Genomic DNA, 16,465 nt, shown 5'->3' on the forward strand with positions numbered 1-16,465 from the left:
GGCCGATTGTACAGTTCGTCTGCGAGCAGGAAAGTTCCAAGCGGAAGACAAAATAGATCAGGCTGTACAGCGAGCTGCACCTTGACGTTTTGACGTTTGACATAAGGGCATTACTTTTCAAGGGCCCTATTTTTCTTTCTTTTCAAAATAAAATATCATGTTTTGTTGTTTTTATTTATAAACAGACTTTGTGCTGTACAGCTTCATTCGCCTTCTAATAAAATATGATTGAAACACAGTATAAATGCAGAATTATTTAATTTTAAACATTCTGGTTTAAAAGCACGCATACGTAAAAAAGATAATGAAAAATCATTTGTCTCCTGAAAAAATACTCGCATGCTTAAACTAGTTTGAACTTCTTTTATGTATTGCTTTGATAGCGGCAAAAAGCATACAAATTAAATAAATATATTTATAACTAATAATGGAGAATCCTTTTTAAAAAGGAAACATAATGCAGGGGTTTCGGTAGTGTGGTCGAAATGTTCAGGAATGATTAAAATATTCTGGAAAATTCGAGCATCTTTCGAGGAGCATTTTGAAAAAATATATATATATGAATAAAGTATATTAGAAAATATTTTCAATGAAATAGGACCCAGAGTGTTTTCTGAATAAAGTTTTATTTTTGTCTCATTTGTATCATCAACACAGGATTCGCATCTACCAGGTGTATGATAAATGAAATCTATCCACTTCATTCCGTCTCTGACCCAAATGTTTTCGTTTCATCGCGATAACAAAGTTCCTTTGCTGTATTACCAATCCATAGCTCTTTTGTTTGACCTGTTTTGCTTTGATTCAATTGCCAAGCTCTCCGATGTTCTACTCGCCGATAACTTATGGTAAATACCTGGAATTAACTGGACTGTGGGACTTCCCTGGCTGCAGATTTTTTCTTTTCATTTATCTTGGTGTTCCATTTCCCTATGTAAGCTTTGAATTCCTGTTCACTTAAATGTGCGTACATTCTGCAGTAGTATCAAACCAAAACCAGAAACATATAGAAAAACCAAACACTGTTTATTATCAATTATACTAATGCTCTCACCTACTATGGTATATGTACTGTTTTTTTATTTTCTATTTCGTTTGTTTTGTTTAATGTGTTATGTGTAGTTTGTTCTTCTTTTTACTCACTACGATCGTTTTATTGCATTGTTTTATGTGTTTTTACCTCTTCGTTTTATAAATGTTGCTTCATTTTGTCCTTTCTTTTTCCTAAGTTAACTATTTTGCTACTGAGTGTGGTTAGTGGGTCACGTTTCATTATTTAGTTCCGTTACGTTAAATAGGTTTGTGGGTTCTATTCTGTTTGATTTTTGATTATAAGTTTTTTTCGACTGTGGTTGTGTAGCTTCATAAAAGTTGGGTTTTCTTCCTTTGTTTAATATCAATGTTAGTTTTATTACTTTCATGGAGGTTTGGTAGAACCGTTCCTATGCTGTAATGCAGTCCACCAATATGTTTCATTTTTTAATGTGTTTTCTTTTCTTACTATTTTTCAACCATGTTTTGTGCTTTCTATACTTAATCATGCTGCCAACAGCACTAGACTATTCAAACGTGTCTATCTCAACCATAACCTGAACTGCCCATATTACTCATTTCTGTCATCCATAGTTTGTTTTACTCCCAGTTGGCTTAATAACTGAAATAGAGAATGCAGACAATCATATCCTGCTGTAACCTTGCCAAGTGGAACATCAAGTCGTTGATGATTTGTGAAGCGGATTGCATGACTTTAGGCGAGATTTCTAATTCGCATCAAAAACATTGCAAACAGTTTTACCACATCATCAAGCCACCCTGTTTATTCATTCGTTGGCAAGGTGTTGGCCCGGAATATTCTCCTTCCTGGTTATTCATACATATATATAATCCAACTATAGTGTGAGTATATCTATTCCTCTGCATAGGGTTAGCTTTGCAACAAACAAGTCGACCACTAGCGACAGTCTTAACACACTCTATATGATTCCAACATTTTCCAAACGCGCAACAGTACATGGGTGGTAAAAAATAGAAGTGGAAAGCATGCGATAACACGCATTGGATAGGAAAAGTGGATAGAGAATCAATTTTGCCACCTCGTCCCTCAAGTACGTTCCAACCCACGCTAACAATTCCTTCTTTAGCAAACATCAACTTCCTTTTAATAGTCATGCAGATACGTTAAAAAGTGCTTCTCTTCGCAGTTGTCCTTTTTTCCCAGCAATCGTTCTCGAAACCCATTGTTTAACACCCGGCTTATCCATTCTATTTGAGAGCTTGACACTATTCCTGCCCAGTGAACCGCTCACAGACGGTCGCAAGCTTGGGTGCGTGTAGTTAAATTACGGCTTTTAGCACTCTTTCTATATATGACATTGTTTCTATCATCTTTGGTCACCTTTCCTTTGGTATCAATACTTCCCAACCAGAGTTTAAGTTTTGCGTTTCGTTTTTCTCTTTTTCTCTTTCATTGTCCTTTTCTTTTCCGTTTCATTTGTTTGTCTTTTTATTTTTTCTTCTATGCTTACATTTAAACAAATCCTGTTTATGTTTTAGTAGTTGTTTTTGATTAATTAGATGCGGTTTATGCTTTTTGAGTTCACCCCAACCTTTTCCTTTTCTGCATGCTCCAGATTTTCTTCCCGTATGGTTTAGTACGAAATTGGTGTTTGGTTTTATTCTACAAGTACACAAAATGTCACTGAAACAGAACTCATCCTGCAATGCATTCGAGAATTGAGAAGAATTAAACCCGTTGCTTCTCTTCGCGTGTCGCTTCCCTTTGCCGGGTCGATCGTTCTGAATCACAAGTTGCCACATCCCTTCAAAACCCTTTTCAATCGCTTCGGTTCTGTACGGTTTCACATCACTACGCATGCACGTTAATTATCGTTTAATTGACTATTTCACCTATTTCACGCGAGTACTTACGAATGCAAATGTCCTCGTTGTACGAGATACAAAACAAAAGGAAATATTTAAGTATACAGCCATCTAGTTAAAATGTTCCACCAGCCATTACACATTCCGTTCGGGTTTTACTTATTTGTTTAATTTCCTTGGTTATTCTACGATGTACGATGAACACAACGCATGAACAACCTTCCGATGCTGCGTTTGATTGGGTTTGCACTGTTATGGCTGAAATGAGCATTCGAGCTGTCAGCGTGTGTTGATTGGGATTTGTAATGCGCATTGCATACCCTGCAGGCGCGATACAACCGTGAAACGCCTGTAGCCATACTCATCGTACAACAAAATCATTTGCTACAGTTGTTTTGCATCCTTTTTTAATTAGTGACGATTTATAAAAGTGACCGAAATGCACAACAAACAAAAAAGCAATCTCTATCTTATCGTTTAGTAATGAGTTACGAAAAGAAATTCTCTTACATTCAATTTGGATTTTGCTTTTGTTTGCCTTCGTTTTTACCATCACACTATGTGCTGTAATGAAAGTGTGCGCGTCTTATGTCATTCCTCGTGTCCCTGTACTCGATGATATTGAACTAACCTAGCGTTTGTTATCCTTAATGTTACACACTAATCGTACACGTTTTGCACACGCACACACACAAACATACACACAGCTCCCTATGGGAAATATCATCAAGTAGAGTATAGAGCGGCCCATTGTGGTGACCGACATTGAACGTGTCCGTACTCCTCTTTTGATTACTAGTTTTACTGTCGTGTCATCGTAAGAAGAGTTCGGGAAAAGCACATTACCGCTGTTTGAATACCTTTTGCTACGGTACGACACACACTATCTAAAGTTAAAAGTCACTTTCCCTAAGGTGATACTTTTCGACCGACTAAGTGTACTAGTGCCTCTTAACGTCAAGAAACGGCTAAAGAAAGCAATATCGTTATAGGTATCGAAACTAAGTCAGTCTCAATTTTCGCTTATACGAATGTGTTCCTCAAGTTGGTTGTGTTTTTGTTTTCACGAGAGTTGAATTACGAAAGGAAAATCAGTTTGTTTTTTGTTTCAAGTTTGATTTTGTTTTGATTTTATGTTTAAAATCAGTTTCTACGCGCTTGAATTGTATGTCTTGTTGCTTAACCCCTCCGAGCTTTTCTTAGCTGGTATTGGGAGTTGCATGGTTTGGTAGTTTTGATCTTGAGTTCTGTTTAACACACTGGTCCATTTATTTGTTTAATTTCTTACCACCAACACAAAACAGTAAATAAACACGTTGAACGTAATATTAATATCATAGTTTTAGCACTACAAATAAGTAACAAAATATGCAATTAGTAGTGCGAAACACTCCCAAAAACCCATTTTGGCAGTGGCGAAGAATGAATTTTGTTGGCTGTTGTCTTACACGTTAATGACACAAATTGTTCTTGCGCTTGATACTGTTTCGTGGCATCATTTGTCATTCCGTACCCTGTTACTGATTGATTTTTTATAGCTTTCTCACAGTTTGTTTATTCCTCTCCGTACCATTGCTTTCCCACATTCAATGCATGTTTTACTTAAAAGATATTTTTGGTGCATTAGCGATTGATTTTAAAAATTATTTTCGTTTCATACTACTGCTTACATTAACACACGCCTGTGTTTTATGTTTTCGATAAAATTAGATGCTGATGCTCCATGTGCTATGTCGAGCTGAAAGTAACTACCGTACGTTTTGGAAAGTTATGAGATTTAAAGTTTACCGTTGGCCTCATTTAACATTCATCCTCTCACTGATCGCAATGCATACAATTATCCCCTTTTGCTTGTACCGTGTCGTCATCGGGTTTTCCCATTCAGTGGCTAGCTGAAATACTTCAATCCCGCCACCAGCAAAAACTTCTCAATGAACAGCTCTGAATCCAGCACGGCGATATGGGCCGCTCGTCCGATTAACGCGTTGGCCGTGTGCGGAAGTGCATGGTGCACATCGAATCGAGCCAGCGTAAGATCCTGCCGAGCCAGCATGGGTGCTATAATGTTGTGTACCATTTCACTGCAAAGGTAAGAAGTGGCAAGGAGGTAAAGATTGCCCGGGAGGAAATTTATACTCAGTAATCATTCGCCTTCTTACCGATACACAATGCCGAGGTTGGATTGGTCGCGAACGGCCGCCTTACACAGCTCCAGCCGTGCCGAGTGTGGTGGAACGTAACGGTCCTGTGACGATCCGCACAGTAAGACGTTTTTGAAGTGATGCAGAGTGCTTCGCTGGCTTAGCCGGTACAGGAAGCTTTGGCGAGGATCAGCTGCATCGCGCAAACACAGCTGCAGCAGTGAACCGGACTTTTTCCACTTTTGCATAAACCACATGCCTGAAAGAAGTGGACATGATTCGTTATCCATTTTTTGTATGGTAATTGATTAACAAATCATTATTAAAGTTATTAATCATAATCATCTATTTTTACGCCTTTTTTTATTAAAAAATAAATAAGTAAAAACCGTGTAAACTCAGTACTGGAATTGTTCTTGTAGAAAAGCGCCTGCATGTATGCAATATAGGTGCACGCGGTGTAAGTCATTGCATACTTTCAGGCGGTATATCCAGAAAAGTTTGTGCCTGGTATCACAAGGGTAACTGTACAGTCAGTTATATTCACATTTTGGCAAAAAGAAGTTTTACACCATTAACCCAACATTCCAGACAAAGCTAAGACTCTTTTTCTCGAATCACTATTATGCTCTATATAGAAATGATAACCTTACCCATATTGACCAGACCGCTGGAGTTGTACAGGGTTCCCAGATGTGGTCCAGACAGCGAAAGGAACGTATGCAACCGGGACAGTAACGGTCGCATCTGTGGTCTCGCTAACGCAGACCGAACGATGATCGTTCCAAGCGAGTGCGCCACGAATGAGATGCGGCTCGGATTGAGCTGATATGTTTCGATGTGGTACAGAACTTCCGCCACCAAGCGATCGGTCATCGTATCAAAGTCGGAGAACGTATCGCCCTGATTCCGTTCCGACATTAGAAACTCCAGGTGCGTACCAGGCAGCCCGAGCTCCAGATACGTGCGCACTAGTCGCAGATCGGCCGAATTACCGTCCAGCCCGTGCACACATATCACCAGATGCAAACCGGCCGGCGAGAACGCGCGGAACTCGTCCGCGATGTGAAAGTACGGCATCTCGGAGGCCATCTTCTGGAAGTCGGAATAGATCGAGCCAGAGTAGTTGATCTGTTTGCGGAACTCCTCACGGCACTTCTCGAACTCCAGTAGCTGCATCGGTGGATCCACCCGCTTACGATCCGGACTCTCGTCCAAATCCTCCTCCGTTTCGTTTGCTTTCCTGCGTACCGATCCCAACACGATCGGTTCCGCGGCGGAGGGCTGTGGTGGTGTTTCGCGAACCGAAGTCTTTCGCTCAATAGAGGGCGCTACCGTCGACGGTGCGTACTGTGCTTTACCGTTGTGAACCATTGGCGGTTGGTTTTGCATCTGCGTGGCCACTGCAACGGTGCAGAGATTCGTCGCATTCACGTTGTTGAGAGTTTCGGCGCATTTCGCAATAGCTGCGAGTTCGTTGGAGCTTTGAGATTTCATGACGGGCCGGGGAGTTTTCACTACCTCGTAGATGTGGTAGAGCGGGTTATCGATCGCCTGTATCTCACACTTGGGTTTGGTGGTGGGCTGTGCCGTACCAGGCCCCATATAGATCTGGTTGCTTAAGGGCTTACTGTAGTGATGCTGTTGAAGTAAGGCCTGTGGAGTGGCATAATGTTGCTGCTGCTGTTGTTGGTGATGTGGTTGGGACTGTGGCGCGGTAATAATCTGCGGCTGAAATATGACCGATAGTGGAGTCATCGGCACAGGCGGATGGCTCTTGGGGAGGGTGGCGTAGTATTGGATTTGCTGTCGCTGTGTCTGTTGCTGTTGTGGCGGCGGTTGTGGCGGTGGATGTGGTTGCTGCTGTTGCTGTTGCTGTTGATCTTCTTTCGGTGGCTTCTGACGCTCCTTCGGTGGAGGAATGTCTGCAGGAGCCACCGCAGAAGCTTTCTGCTTATCTGAACCATTTTTGTTATTCCGGTTCGACACATCGTCCACAAACGAAGGAGGATCGCGGAACTCGTCCGGTGGTGGCGGTGCATCTCGAAACTGCTGCGGTGGAAGTAGTCGCAGGTCATCAAACACGTAGTCCGAGATGTGCGCCAGATCAAAGTCCGACTTTGATTTCTCCTTCTTGTTCGTGCGTTTCGGAGGTTTTATGTCAGCGGTACTTATCCCTTCCCGAGCTGTGGACCCGGATGTTGCAGCTTCTGGAGCACGTTTTCCACTAACCATACCGTACGGCCCGCTCGTGGCATTGGCTAGCGCACGAGCACGCGAATCGTTCCACTCTTTTTCGAGGTTGTTCCAGTTTTCCGTCTGCACCGAAGCGCCACGAAGCATATCACCGGGACCGTAACCCGATTTCGACTTCATCGAGCTTTGATTGCTGCGCGCGAAGAACTCGGTCGTTGAGGAGGGTGTACTGTTCTTTCGATCGGCCACCAATCGGGGTTGTTCGTTGAGCAACTTCAGCAGGCGCTTTCGGAGTTGTTCCCCATTCACAACACGCTGATCGTTCCGCAGAGTGTCCGGACTGGATGGCCCAGTACTACGTCGACTCGAAACCCAACCGGACTGTTCACTGAGCGAGGATGTAGACTCGCTGCTCGAATGGCGCCTTCTGAGCAGAAAGGTGGCTCCCCCCATGGGAGCGGGAGGTGAATCACTAGCAAAAGCGGCCGGCGGAGGGGCAAGGTTGGGTAGACTTTCACTGAATCCCCCGGTACCGGCCGCAACTCCGGAGTTCGACGTCACACCTCCAACACCACCGACTGCCGGTTCTAGTTCAAGATTTTCCAGCTGAAATGGAACGCTTGCAGACGACAGTAGACGACGCTGCTTGTTGCGTGTCCGAGGCGTTATCTCGGGACTGGTAGCCGAACTGCTGGAATCTCTTCCAACATTCGTCGCCGCACTTCCGTTGCCGGATGTTCCGATTTTATGCGTGCTCCCGTTCGAGGTGCTGCGTCTCTGTGGGCCATGGACCAGCTGCTTGAAGTCTGACACACGAATCCGCGAAAACTCCACCGATCGGTGCGGTAGCGTGGCACTGTTCACTCCACCAATGGACATCGATTGGGCACTGTTTTGAGACGTTTGGCGCAACTGTTGAGAGGAGTTGCTACGCGGGATGGTGTTCGAAGCCGACTTGGTCGGTAGCGAGGTGGAGCTGGACTGTTGTTGCTTTTTACTGCGTACCGGTGGGAAGGAACTGCGAGGCGCACCCAAACCGGCCCCTTTCGGAAGGGAGTTGTAGTAAGAGCCCGCGGGGGTCGAGTTGATTGGACCCCCCGGATGGGACTGGTCCCGGTGGCCGTGATGCTGGGAGTTGCGCGTACCTTGCGTATGCTTCAGCTCATGCCGATAGTCTCCAGTGGTTGGTTTGGCGTATCCGTTCAGAAGGGCAGACATGCCGAGCGCGTCCTGCTGCAGGTCGTAGGTAGGATTGTGAGTAGCCGTACCACCGGCGTGAATCATTTTACGCGGATCGCCCGGATTTTTGTACTTCTCCCGAAACTCGTTGATGTTCTTCAGTAGATCTTCCGCCTGGACTGGATTTTTCGGTTTGGATTTGGGCAGCGTCTGGAGGAGAGCAACACCAGCGGGCAGCTGCTGCAGCTGTTGCGCTTGCTGTCCCGGATGTTGGTAAATCATCGGTTGTCTCGGCTGTGGCTGGTGGTGTAGAGATCCTATCTGCTGCTGTTGTGGCTGCTGTTGATGATGAGACTGCGTCTGTTGTGGACCGTATCCGTTGTAGTTGGCCACGGTTGCCGCACCATGAAGATGTTGTCTGGGCAGCGAAGCGGAGTTCGCGTTCGGTTGTATTTCAAGCTGATCGAGCGATTTGCTGTGCCGCGTAGGCAATGTACCACCGGCAAGACCACCCGCTGGCGGTCCGCTGGTGTAAATGCCCTTGAACTGTTGATCCCAGGGACACACGTCAGCCATTGGGACGGGATCAAGCAGCGTTGAAACCGAGTGGCGCGAGAGTGCCTTAGGACAGAGCCCATTCTGTGAGGCGGCCGCTGCCGGTGTTATTGTGAGACTCGCCTGCAGTATATCTCCTCCGAGAGCGTACCGCGGCGTCATGATGCCCATGTAACTGCCGCAGATCTTTGGCACCGGCTCCATGTAGCAGGTCGCAATTCCGCACGAACATTCCTTGCTGGTGTTGCTCACGATCGGAGCGATCTTGTTCGGGTGGTGGTGTAGTTTGGGAGGTTTCACAAGTGTTGACTGTCCGGTGTTGGTGTTGACCGTTCCAATGCCACCGGTACCGTTCAGATGCGGCTCACTACCAGACCGACGTTTGCCGTACTCGTTCGCATCCGTGTAACGATCCTCGAAGATGAGCGGCAACGAGTTGGCATCTCCGTCTAGCGGTGTGCAATGGACCGGTAGCGGTGGTAACGACGACAGATAGCGCGATCGTCGTGCCATCTCGCAGATCGAGACGTAGTTTTGGTAGTTGGAATCGTAACAACCGCTCGCGAGATGTCTCGGGTTGTCGATCACAAAGAATCCTTCCGCAAAGCGGCGCACTCGCAACGTGTGGTGTTTTTTCGCCAACAGCCCATGAACGGCGGGTTGCGTGGCAGCCGATAACACTCTACGCCAGTAAAGGATGCATTCCGCACACAGTTGCGCAATGTCGGAGTTTGCACGTGCCGCTAGATCGTCCTCGGTGTCCAAGAGCTGTAATGAATTAACCAACAACATGTTTCATGAGCGTTTGTTTTTAAAAAGCAGATCTTGCGCGTACCTTTGCCAAATCGGACAGTTTCCTCAGTCTTTGCTCGGTGTCGAGATTGGACAGGGGCGTGGAACCGGTCAGCGCTGTCCACTGGTGGGGTAGCACGGTGCAGAACTCCTGCAACGATAGCCGGAGCGATTCCAAGGCCCCCAGCAGCAAGGCACAGATTTCTTTGTGGACGTTCCGGGCGTGCAGTAACCGGCCGGCGGAACCACCGCCACATTTGGCACCGCTACCGACCTGTGGCCCGAAGAAGATCGCCTCGAGCGGTCCGGGTGAGTTGCCACCGCGACAGTTTAACTTGGAGCTGCTCATCCACGGCTTAGTCGACTTGGGTGCACTGGAATAGGAAGCAAGTAGAAATATGACTTAGGAGAATATTTCGAACGGAACGGAGGAATGCTTCGACAGTTAACTTGGAGAAGCGAAAAACAGGTAGAATAAGCAGAACAGTTTGGTGTGATAGAATAATGCGAAAGCGCAAAGTGGTTCAGTATGGTGAAGATGAGATAAAAAAGAGCACAACTAAGAACGAGTGTAGGAATTGAGAAGATCTTACAGAGATTCTGTATTTGTCATTGCGACAAGAGTGCATTTTATAGGTGGCAAGTGTACAATAGTCGTACAGTCGTTCCGTTGGTTGTCATATGGAACTTCAACATTAGTGGATAATTTTTTAATAGTCCCGGAAAGCCTTGACGAATTTAGTTGTCTGATTTAAGCCAACAAAGATTGATATCATATTTTGGCGAATGTAATGAGAATCCTTTTTTGATGCCACAAACCATATCTTTAAGACTGTTGACATGCGAATTGCCTACCTTTGGATGTTTACGGCATAAATAACGCCCAAAGATATGCAATTCACGTTACAAGATCATCAATCTTTTGCAGTTTTATACTTAGTTTTATTTAACTTTAAGCCTAAATTGCTTCTTTTAACATGATTAAATATATTTAAAAACATTTTAATAAGTAAAAATGCTGTGTCTGTAATGCACAGAAGTTGTTAAATTACATTAAATAGAACAAATAGAAAGTAACATTTATTGCACTTAGGTCGGTAAGTAGGGGTGAAGTAATATAAGATCAAAATTCTGAAACATTAAAAGGTGCCACATACGTACACAGAAAACGGGAATAGCACATAGGAAGGCCAAGAAAGACAACAAACGGAGAACGAAGATAAATTCCACGGCAAATAGAAAAGGAATTAACTGTCCCGGGTGGAGGGGTGCCAAACACAGCGAGGAAGAAAAAGGTAATGCAATGCAAACACCGGTGGTACGAACAACAACAAAGGGTAGGGTGACACAATGAAGGGAACCTTACCAGCTTTGTACATAGTGGAAAATGCTTTTCCTTGTTTCATCAAACCCAGAAACGGAAGATTTAGATTGTGGTTTCGGATTCAACACAGCGACATGCACGTTTGTTTTCACAAGACCAATTGGCAAACAACAGGCGACAGTTTAATCCGAAGCGTTGTTGTTTGTGCATTACCGAATGTGGCGAGATGTATGGTAAGCGCGATGAATGAGAAGAGAAGAAAAGAAGAGGAATAAATGAAAAGAACAGGTGAACTAAGCTCGGTAACAAGCACGATGTTGATCGTGGAGTATTGGATTACACACATGATTCGTACGAAATGCTCTACAAGGTTCGGAGCCTGTTCCAAACTACGCTATTGGGGGCAGGGGGATATGGAAGAAATATGATGAAGCGTGCTTTAACAATGTCAAACATTATTAAACATTTATGATACAGCACAATGGGAGAGATTACCATCATATCGGATCATATTTCCTTTCTATTATGTATTGACAGGCTTAACCGTATGAAGCAGACAGTTAAATCATCATGAGCCTTTCATCATCGTGTTAATTATCTCCGATCACTGTTAACATTGTTGATTAATTATTCAGTCTGTGGCGACTATTTTCGCTCTCACTTTTGCATACGCGTTCAATCCCATCACGTCTTTTTTGCATCACTTGTAACAATAAACAATTCATGCATCTGATTTCCCGTACCGGTAAATAAAACCATACCCATAAACCAGTTTCCGATCGATGATCGTTCTGCATCGATGTCACCGTACAGGCGTACTGCTATCGACTCACATTGGCTGCATGCGCATCGGAGCATAATACTCCGGCACAAAACTGATTTTCAAACACCGACAGCCGACAAGATCATTTGTCATTTTGACTTCCATTCCGTACGCTCTGCATTGGTGATTCCAGCAGCAAATTGGAATTGTACGACTACGGTCGGTCGTTTGGGCAATAGGCGAAGCGTGTATCTAATGGACAATAATAAGCAACTAGCAGCGTCCTCGGGACGGGGCCTAGCAGCGTAAAGCCTAGCGCACCAGCGAAAGCAAGTGGGCAAACGTAATTTTCCACGCGTACGCATCGACATGAAACGTGCTCGCGCTGCCATACGTTGGTATGCACATTTATCTTTCGTTGCGATGGTAATTCATTTTTGTGTTGGCGATGCTACCAGGGCATACGGTTAGGGAATATAGGTCAGCCCAGAGGAGTTGAACGAGCCGGGGAGGGTAAATTGGAGGCACGGGGGTGATTTAATCACGGCCAAAATTTACGTTGGAAGAACTGCGCATTTGTATAAGCTGCAATGCTGTTTAAGGGCGTTGATACAAGATGTGATCAAACAGAAGCGGAGGAGACTTATGAAAATTAAGAAATATTCTTTAGAACAAGACTAGAACAAATCGTAAGTAAACAAAGTTATCAAGCAAATAATACACAAACAAGACTTTACGAAGATTCAACTCTAACAAGCTTTATTCCATCCACATAAAGCTTTTATACCGACGATAGTAACTCGTAGTGTCTAAACGTATTTGATAAAAAAAAAAAACGTTTGCATCAGCAAACGGAGAAAAGAGAATGGAACAGATTTTGCATCTTAACATCCAATCAAGTGCAATATCCTTTTATGAGTATTCGCCTCAAACCACATTGCTTTCGGATTGAAACAGATTAAAATAGGAAGAAAGATGGTCCTATAATCCAGCCAGCTTCGTTTCGAAGCTTCTTCTGTCTTTGAACGTACGTCTTAAGCACTAACGCACACATGCAGGAACAAGAACACTTTCATCTTGTAATAAACTGCTTTAAGTCCACTTTATAGTGCTTTCGAATGGCGCATAATGCGACAGATAAATTGGACCAAGCACCAAAGCGTTTAATAAGCGTCCAAAAGCAGCATTGTCTACAGCGATTGTTCTCGCTTACGAGAAGGCTGCAATGGCGCGAAATAAGCTTTCGAGAATAATGATAGTTAAAAGAGTTTCATTTGATTCCTTATAACTTAATTGTTTGACGATCAGACGTTCAGGTGCAGTAATGGAGACGCCTGGTGTTTTACGGTGTTCAGGTGCAGTAATGGAGACGCCTGGTGTTTTACGGTGTTCCTGGTGTTTGCGTCGGTTAACGAAAGACAGTTTAATTAATGCTTCGCTCAGTGTAATAAAATTATCATACCGATTCGTTCTATCGCGTACAAGGCATTAAGTAAAAGCCCTCACATCGATTCCGGGTGATTTTCTTGATTGAAATCATCATCATCAACACTTTTCCTTGTGTCTGCCATCTTGATAGCGAGTGGAATTCGTCGTTTGGCATTCTACGAGCCAACCGGTCGTTCCATTTATTACCCCAATTCATAGTACAGCCATAACCGTGTGCAGGAACAACACGCGAGCTGTCCATCAAATTGATCCGGCTGTGACTGATTTCTTAGCTGACCAGCATCCCAAAATCCGTCGCGCTGTCGACAAAAGTAAGAAAAAAGTAACCTTACAAGGGGAAGGTGAATGGGAAAATGTGCGTATACGCACATCATAAGAAACTGGTTGAACGAGTGATTTATTACATTTTAATGCTCAAAATAATGCCCACAAGTGACGAATGGATACAGGGTGCGGAGAGAGTTTTCGTCTCTTCGGGGTACGATGCCGCGTGGCATTGCTGATTCGCGCCGTTTTTTCGCACCTACCACAGCCGCATGGTTGCTTCGATAAAGCAACCCATAAACCACGTGTCGCGTGCAATCTCGCAACACAGACACACAGCGCTGGAATCCTCTATCGAGCGTGCTGGTTTTATGCTTTCGCGAAGCTTTAAGGAACACAACAGACAACAGAGAGCGTAATCGTAATAAAAATGCAATAAAGACACGCATCACTGCAACGTTCCGGCGAGCGTGAAGAGGAGCTTTCGCTTAACGGTGAAAAATAACACGTCCGTAGCAGACACACATAGCCAGTGGAGGGAGGAAACAAAAAAACATGCACAAGCTACACTGTGTTTATCCCCCGGCGACAGGATGATGTGAAACGGTTGCCCTGAAAGGGATGCTTTCGTCGTCTGCCACGGTGCTGTCGATGTAGTTGATGAGGTTGATAATGTCGTACGGTCTGTCATTATCGTCAGTGCTGTTTGTGTTCATACAGGCGGAAGGATAAAAGCGTAACCCTGTAAAATTATCATTAGCAGCGGTTGTCTTCGTTTTTTTACTTTCGCGCTTTCACTGCGACTTGTATCGTATTAGTATGAGCTAGAAAAGTTCCGAAACAGTAAAATGTTATATAAAAAAATCCCATTAGGTGTGATTAGATGAGAATTATTTTTAGGAAGCAGTAAATACATACACCACATTCGCGCCTGTCGGTTAGGCAATGCGCACATGAACATCACAGTAGGACGTCGATTATAAGGGCTGACTAGCAGCATGTCAAATAATTGATATCCACTGAAAACAGGCTCTATTGTTTTTTAAGTTCAATTATTTGAAGATGCAGATGATAGATCAACGCTAAAACATTCATATTTTCTGAACAATAAAAGTTATTGTTTATTATAATTATGGAACACTTATCCGGGGAGTTTGTTTTTAAAAATCCTTCATATAAAACTCTCGTGTCTCGCTCGGACAAAAATAATAATAAAAATCAAAACGATTCAACTAGCTGTCATTTTTGAGTTTAAATTTTCACAAATTACTATTTAAATATTGTTTATGAACTTAGCTAGCTAATGCTATTATACCAACAAAACAAATAAATAAATAATTTTTAATAATGTATCACAGTAGCCAATAGCTTCCTTTTTTTAATAAAACGATGTATTCAAAACATCTCGCAGCTATTCACTGTGTCAACATCACTCACTCTGATTGGCACACGAGAAAACAGACAGTTCACCTGATGCGTAAAATACAAAACCCCTAATGAGCTGTGAGATGTTGTGAGTAGTACTAAATCTCATTACACACCGCTGCAGTTCATTAAGGTCGCTTCCAGCAGAGGCGGACAGAAAGGTGTGGGAAATGTTTCCTCCTTCCATGCCCGAGCTGCAGCCCTACTCCAAACATAGCGGGATTCGTTGTCCCTGTCCATAACCTTTCTCGAAGTAACCCCTACGAGGCTACCCCTACTGACAGCGAAGTCAACATATTAACGTTAACGTCAATGTCCAGAGAGTTGGATAGAGTGGTGGAGAAAACACAACAAGATTCTAATAAACCAATTTTACCTTTCGCCCAACTTTTTTTTGTTGCGCATCGCCTCCATTGCGCTTCCGGCTCCAAATGCTATGGAGCGCGCGGCATCCGGCAAACACAGATTGAGTGTGATTAGATTTGATTAGCACGGAAGGATGAAAATGGTGTTCTGTTTGGTGGGTTGGATAGCACAAAAAAAAAATGGTGGAAGACACCCCCAATCCCCAGGTCCTTTACATTCCTTTCGATAATGGAGCTCAGTACGTGCGTACTGCTCTGGTGCTGGTTAATGGTAAAATTTGCACCAATTTCCCCGCATGAAGAGCCTCCCGCGATTAGGACCAGTCCTGCCCATACACTGGCCGTACCGTCGGTCGTTAGGCATGCATGGTTGTTTGGCAAATGACAAGCAAATAAGGGAAACGAACGAGCAGGAAGGTTGTTTGGTCGGGGGTACGTTCCGACTCGTACGGTTTGTCCACAGCTCGGGCGGACGGACTTCCTGTCGCCATTAAGTGGTTAACCTATGGGCAAGCAAATTGCGGACTGCGGATCCCTCTTTTGCTCCATCGAGGTCATACTATTCCCCTCATTATCCAACACCATCAGCCAGGGGAATGAATAAACGGAGAAAGGTCCTGGGTTTTTTTTTACGCTTTCGATATTTTTAGACACAGTTCCACCAGTATATACGAATTGTGAAAAGGAGGAAGAAAAAACTACCCCCAAATCGTTCTTCCCAAAGCACACGCTCGTATGATAAGGTAAACAGAGCAGCCCGATCGTCATCATCCGATTCAGGGTACCACAGCACGCACTGAGCACCAGAACAAGCAATCATATTGGTCCAATAATGGGCATGCACTACAAATACCGGATAACCGTTCGGTAAACGATTACGGAATGAAAGATCATCATCTAGGGCGATGTGGTGCTTTTACGGTGTTTGTTAGTTTTTGCCTCAAACCCACGTTTTGTGACACGATGATTGATTTCGAGACCCATCCCCGTAAAGCCATCATGGCCCTCTCTCGCCCTCTCTCCACCAGCGAACTAGTTTCCGGTTTGGCTGGGTAAATATTTACCATTCGTCTTCCTCGTTCGATGCGGGCACACATTGTTTCCATGGCAACGCGCATTAAATGAAATGCTG

The sequence above is a fragment of the Anopheles moucheti genome, chromosome 3, assembly GCF_943734755.1.
Source record: "Anopheles moucheti chromosome 3, idAnoMoucSN_F20_07, whole genome shotgun sequence".
In the NCBI taxonomy this organism is placed as follows: Eukaryota; Metazoa; Arthropoda; class Insecta; order Diptera; family Culicidae; genus Anopheles; species Anopheles moucheti.